The sequence below is a fragment of the Mesoplodon densirostris genome, chromosome 13 (assembly GCF_025265405.1).
Source record: "Mesoplodon densirostris isolate mMesDen1 chromosome 13, mMesDen1 primary haplotype, whole genome shotgun sequence".
Taxonomy (NCBI): domain Eukaryota; kingdom Metazoa; phylum Chordata; class Mammalia; order Artiodactyla; family Ziphiidae; genus Mesoplodon; species Mesoplodon densirostris.
This window is the reverse complement of record NC_082673.1, coordinates 30,128,183-30,135,138: the sequence shown is the minus strand read 5'-3', so window position 1 is coordinate 30,135,138 and position 6,956 is coordinate 30,128,183. Positions and strand designations below refer to the sequence as shown.

The 6,956-nt window shown below is 34.4% G+C and overlaps 1 pseudogene; it reads left to right on the top strand.

The window, feature by feature from the left end:
* The first annotated feature begins 4,966 nt into the window (after positions 1-4,966).
* Positions 4,967-6,477, top strand: LOC132500607 (isoleucine--tRNA ligase, mitochondrial-like; annotated as a pseudogene).
* Positions 6,478-6,956: the final 479 nt, after the last annotated feature.

Sequence of the window (6,956 nt, the reverse complement as noted above, 5' to 3'; positions counted from 1 at the left end):
TTCAAAAAGAAACATGTACCAAAATGTTCATTGCAGCTCTATTTACAATAGGCCGGAGATGGAAGCAATCTAAGAGTCCATCATCGGATGAATGGATAAAGAAGATGTGGCACATATATACAATGGAATATTCCTCAGCCATAAAAAGAAATGAAATTGAGCTATTTGTAATGAGGTGGATAGACCTAGAGTCTGTCATACAGAGTGAAGTAAGTCAGAAAGAAAAAGACAAATACCATATGCTAACACATATATATATAAGGAATTTAAGAGGAAAAAAGTCATGAAGATCCTAGGGGTAAAACAGGAATAAAGACACAGACCTACTTGAGAATGGACTTGAGGATATGGGGAGGGGGAAGGGTAAGCTGTGACAAAGCAAGAGAGAGTCATGGACATATATACACTACCAAACATAAGGTAGATAGCTAGTGGGAAGCAGCCACAGAGCACAGGGAGATCAGCTCGGTGCTTTGTGACTGCCTGGAGGGGTGGGATGGGGAGGGTGGGAGGGAGGGAGATGCAAGAGAGAAGGGATATGGGAACAGATGTATATGTATAGCTGATTCACTTTGTTATAAAGCAGAAACTAATACAATCCTTAAAAAAAAGAAATATGCTGCTATGAACATTCATGTACAAGTTTTATATGAACATATATTTTCAATTCCCTTGAATATATGCCTAGGAGTGGAATTGCCAGGTCATCTAATAATTACAGTTGTCCCTCAGTATCCATGGGGGATTGGTTTCAGGACCTGCTGTGAATGCCAAAATCCAATGATGCTGAATTCCACAGTGAGCCCACTGTAACCATGATTCTGCATCTATGGAATCAGACAACCATCAGTCATGTATTAAGCTTGCTATCTGAAGTTGGTTGAATCCACAGATGCAGAAGCCACAGATGTGGGGTGTCGACTGTACATTTATTGAAAAAATCTGCATATAAGTGAACCTGTGCAGTTCAAACCCATGTTGTTCAAAAATCAACCATATATTTTTAACTTTTTGAAGAATTTCAAACTGTTTTCTAAGGTGGTTGCGCCATTTGACATTCTCACCAACAATGCATGAAGATTCCAATTTCTCCACATCCTTACTAACACTTGCTACTGTCCATTTTTAAGATCATCTTTAGTCAAGCATTTGGAAGAGGACAACGGAGAATCCTTATAGAGTTCTATTTTGTTTATTTTTCCCTAGAAGCTGCCAAAGAAAGAAAAAGTAACTGAAAAGGAGTAAATAAAACTTCCATTATTTGCAGGTGTTGTAACTGTCTACATAGAAAACCCAAAATAACTATAGAAATATTAAAACATTTTAGCAATAAGACTGGATATAAAATCAATATACAAAAATTTATTGCATTTCTATTATCAGATTTCTTTTACCACAGCAACAAAAAATATGAGATTTCTAAACATAAATCTAACAAAAATTATGCAAGATCTTTATAGAGAAATTTTTAAAACTTTATTGAAAGACATTAAACAAATGCAAATATATACCATGTTCAAGACAAGAAGTTTAACTCCATATTTATGTAAAAATTCAATGTAATTCTCATTAAAATTTCAAAAGGGCTCTTTGAGAAACTGGAAAAAAAAGATGATGTGGCACATATATACAGTGGAATATTACTCAGCCAGAAAAAGAAACAAAATTGAGTTATTTGTAGTGAGGTGGATGGACTTAGAGGCTGTCATACAGAGTGATTTAAGTCAGAAAGAGAAAAAGAAGTACCATATGCTAACACATATATATAGAATCTAAATATATATATATATATATATATTTATGAAGAACCAGGGGCAGGACAGGAATAAAGACTCAGATGTAGAGAATGGACTTGAGGACATGGGGAAGGGGAATGGTAAGCTGGGATGAAGTGTGAGAGTGGCATGGACAAATATATACTACCAACTGTAAGATAAATAGCTAGTGGGAAGCAGATGCATGGCCCAGAGAGATCAGCTGTGTGCTTTGTGACCACTTAGAGGGGTGACATAGGGAGTTTCAGAGGGAGATGCAAGAGGTAGGTGATGGGGATATATGTATATGTATAGCTAATTCACTTTGTTATAAAGCAGAAGCTAACATACCATTGTAAAGCAATTATACTCCGATAAAGATGTTAAAAAAAAAAACAAGGATCAACTTTATTTTTTGATTGGCTTCTATATACCAGATACAGTCACTTAATAGTTTTGAGACATTTCTCTATAACTATCTGTTCTGTTCTCATCAATATTTAATGGGGTTTTAACAAGAGATACTGCTACATCTCTGTCAGGGCCCCACTTTACAGAAAGGTAAGTGTAGAAGCACTCAGTATAAAAGCCTGCTTTTGCCAGTTTTACTATTATTTTACAAGCTACACACAAGGCTATGGTTAGTATCATTATTCATAACTGATTTTCAGGACACTGGTGGAACTGGTATTAATTTATCATAATCTTATAAATAGTATCTCTGTACTGGTTTTCATGTATCATGAAACTAAAAAATTCCCATTAAATAGTATTAGCTTAAGAGTATCCAATCCAAACTCATTCAAAAACATGTTCACTCATATAAATGAACCCATTTTTAGCCTCTCTTCACATTTTGTCTTTAAACTGCCTACCAATAGAAAAAAAGAAAGAAAGAAAGAAAGAAAATATACTTAAATGTTTACAACTCTTATCTCTGTGAGATATATAACAGATTTCCTACAACAGATGTGTACTGCATTTCTAAATTATCAATAAATGTTATTTTCAAATATTTTCTTTTGTGGTTTTTAAAGTATTTTAGAGATACCTTAAAAAAATCAATCACCCCGTCTCTACTTTTGCTTTTGCTGTGTGTGTGTGTTTGCGCATGTGTGTGTGGAGAGGGTTATGGAGGACCTTTGAAGAAATTAAAAATAAATTATATAGGGAACTAGAGATTGTGTATATTGCCCCAAATTTAGTTTGTTTCAGTTTTGTATTGCATTCTATTTCAGAAAAAAATTATTACTTCCTTCCTTTACTCATTTAGTCATCAATTAACTCAGCAAATATTGAATGTTAACTGTATGCTTGGGTTTGTCACAGACATTCTGAGTTGTGAAGTTTCATTGTTTATCCTCAAGGGTCTAATATCAGAAAGCTATATTTTGTAGAGATGAGTAAAATACAATTTGAAAAAACAATTATTTAGTGAGACAGTAAATTATTAACTCTCAGGTCCCTGAAAAGCTTCATAAATCTGTTTAATCCTTCATTAATGTGTGTTCAAATTACATACTCTATAACATTGATCTGGTTTTCAAAATAGATATTTACCCTGGTGAGTATGGTTTCTGCAGAAAGGATTGTTTTAGTTCACTAACTAGATCAATACTTTACATCAACTGACTGTCATTGTAATCCACATTTTATTTTCTCTGAGTTTGGTTATAGTATAGTATTCCATCAGGTTTTGTCCAAAAGAGAAGGAATTATCCATTGGTTATCTGGACTAGAGATGAGGGATTATGTCTTACTGATTTGATAGTATTTATGTTTTTATTATATATAATATATATTGTCCAGTAGTGTCCTGCACATGTACAGGACACAATATTTTTTAAATGAAGGATCATTTAGTATTATAATCTATATGATCTATTTTATTGTAATTTCTCATTAACACTATCAAGGATTAAAACATCCATACTTAGTCTTAGAATTGAAACTGGATGACACCCCATGCAATTTGGGTAGTTCACTGGTAAATTTTATAACACCAAAATTCAAATTATCATAACATGGAATTTGGAATTAGAGGACATTGATTTAAGTCCTAAGTCTTCAGTGTCTGAACTTGGATAAGTCATTTTACTTCTCTTAAACTGAGTTTTATCACTTTAAAACTGGAGCTAATAATATTTATTTCAGTTGTGATGAGAATTCTAAAAAGACAAAATGTATAAGAAGGCACATTTTAAATTGCAAAACACTACACATTTTTATGAAAAAAAGTCATATTATATCACTCTTTGGAATGATAGTCCACTAAAAGCATGTTGTAGAAATGAGATTACTAGGTAATGGTGGGAAACAGAGGTGGACAAGGGGAGAGATAAGAGAAGAGAATATATAAAGACAAATTCTGTCTACTCCTTAATTGTGCTGTGGTCTGCATTTGACCAATTCATCCTCACAATTAGATTTCTTAAAACTTCCTTCTAACTCTGAGAAACAATATTGCTTACCCTAATATTAAACAAGCTAATGAATTATTTGATTTTTAAACTGTAAATGTGAGTTTGAATTAATAAATATGAAGAGTCATTTTGGAACTATCAGGTTGGTACTGTATTAATATCAGGTTGTACTTTAAAGATACAAGAGGAGAGCTTTTTCCTGACATCAGGTTGGATACATATTGGATGAATTTAGCTCAGCTTGACCTATTGTTTTTGAGTTCATAATGAAAAAAATAATAATAATAAGCATGTGAGAAACAAGTGAATGTGAGCAAAGATAGCAAAAACAAAAAGATTAAAACTAGTAAATAAGTATCTACACTGTATAAAATGTTTAAAATGCATAGATGGATAGAAAACCAAGGAAAGCAATGGCAAGACAAACATTTTTAAATGACAGAAATAGAGAATGGCATGAAAAGTTTAATAACTAAAAATAAAAATTAAAGGCACAGACATTAATTTCCACTTCTATTCATAACCAAGCCACCAGCCCTTTGGTAGAAACACCTTAAAAGAGGAGACAGTGGAATTAACAGACACGAATTTCAAACAGCTATTAGAAATACATTCAAAACTCTGAAGGAAATATAAACAAAATATTTAAAATAAAGTCATAAAAAGAAACTATAAAAGACTTAGTGAGAAAAAATAAAATATCTGAAACGAAAATGTCACCACAGGCTCCTTCTGTGCTCTGTACACACACATTCCTGGTGGGGGCCACGGAGTTTCTCTGGGACCCAGATGGCAGGAGCTGAGCATCAGGTGCTGGAGAGGAAGCCTGAGTGCCCCGTTGTGCCTTTTGAGCTGGGCCCTTGGGAGCCAGGCACACAGGGAATCTGTGGGGCCACTCTGTCTTTCCTGTCACCTGGGAAGGTGAGGAACGAAGATAAGGTGTCTGCCATGGTTAGTCACCGGAGGCAGTGGCCAGCTGCCTAACCTGAATAGAGGCAAATAGGACAACATGGAGCTGCTGTTGTAGATCCCCTTTGCCTTGAAGTTGCTGGGCCACCAGCAGCTCAACACAGACATGGAGATCTAGCAGATTTTATTGGCTGAAAATGTAAGTGAAGAATCTTCTAGAAATGTAGATTTTCATTACTTCATGGCAAAGAGAAAGAAACGACAGAATTTTGTCTTCATGACGGACCTCCTTATACAAGCGGTGACCTTCATGTAGGACATGCTTTAAATAAGATTTTGAAAGACATGACCAGCTGATACCTTATGATGACAGTTTCCAAAGTACATTTTGTGTCAGGATGATATTGTAATGGGTTACTCATTGAAGTAAAAGTATTACCAGAACTTGGTGAAAAAGTTCAGAATCTTTCATCTGTGAAATTAGAAAGTTCATTTGGTAAAGCAGCCAATGAGAAACAGAAATCGGCATTTAGTCTTTGGATAGTAATGGTAGATTGCAATAATTCCTACTCTACATTTGATAGAAAATATGAAGCCAAACAATTGAGAATATTCTAATAAGTGTTTGATAACAACTTGGTTTATCAATTTTACAAAACCTGTGTTTTGGTTTCCCTGGTCAAGGACTGCATATGTTCTGCTTCAGCAGAACTTGAATAAAATCCTGAGTGTGTCAGTTGTTCTATACATTTAAAATTCTCTCACTTGAAACTTTCTAAGTTGGCATCCCTTATAGATAGTTTATCTTCCGTTAGCTTTTTTTAGTCTGAACCACACAGTCTTGGACTTTTCCAGCCAGTTGTGTTGTTTGCTATGTGCCCAAATCCAAGTACACTATTGAGAAATGTTCTAGTTCTGGAAATATCTATATATTTCCTGCAGATAAAGTAACACCTGTTGCTTCTACTTTGGAAACAATATTTGAAGTTATTTCAATATTTTCAAGTATAACTTTGAAAAATGGCATTTGTACCCATCCTATGTTTCCTGATAAAGCTCTCCTCTTGTATCTTTAAATTATACGACCATGACAAAATGAATAGGATTAATTCACACAGTCCCAATTCATAATAAGGAAGATCACAGTGTAGATTTTCAACACAACCTGTTAGTGAATTTTTCACTAGATGAGGATGAAATTTTCACAGATGTTTCAGATCCTAAACTTCAAAGACTGTATTTAAGAAGGAACTGTTGTGGTTATAAATGTCCTTCAGTCAGCAAAGCATTTGTTGAAAGAGGATAATTTGGTATTTAGCTATCCTTATGACTGGAGGATTCAAAAACCAGTGGTTACTCATGTCTACAAGCAGTGGTTTGTAAGATATTAAGACCACATGAATTTTACGACCACAGCTAAGGAATTGTTTCAAAAGGGGGAACTTCCTCTTAGATCAAGAGTGAATGCTGTGGTCAAAATCATGGACACAAAACTATAGTATTATATATCAAGGCAAAGAGATTGAGGTGTTCAAATTCCTATGTTTTGTCATAATACACAAGATGAATTATTGATCAACATCCAAACTATTGAGCATATTATTGAACAAGTGGAACAACAGGGCAGTGATATGTAATAGACTCCTTCCCCTGAGCAACTGCTTCCAAAAGAAGTCAAATCTCAGATTGGTGGTCCTGATACCTTGGAATATGTGCTAGGCCAAGACATTTTAAACATCTAGTTTAATAGATTTTCAGGGCTTCATGTTCTTCCAGGTACTGACTAAAGAGCCAATTTGTACTTGAGAGGAAAAGTCCAGCTTGGTGGTTAGTTTCAGTCTTTTTTGATTAACATGTGTGACAGCAAGGA